We start from the raw sequence: 268 nt of genomic DNA on the forward strand, positions 1-268 counted from the left end.
CTGCGCACACTCCCCCCACGGCCACGGAGAGGGAGCGGAGTGCATCGAGACCACTCGCTCCTCCCAAGGGTGCTCACCAGCGCTTTCACGTCCCACGGGCTTCAGCAAACGCACGCGTTCGCTGCTTCTCTCAGAGCACCCAGAGAAACAAACCATCTTGGGAAAGCAGATTCCAGCTGTCGGATTTACTGGGGCAGGAAAAGGAAGGCACGGGGCATGGGGAAAGTTCCAGGCAGAGGTGACCCACGGGAGGGGCAGACGAGAAGAG

Source organism: Eurypyga helias, unplaced genomic scaffold, assembly GCF_000690775.1.
Source record: "Eurypyga helias isolate BGI_N326 unplaced genomic scaffold, ASM69077v1 scaffold39403, whole genome shotgun sequence".
NCBI lineage: Eukaryota > Metazoa > Chordata > Aves > Eurypygiformes > Eurypygidae > Eurypyga > Eurypyga helias.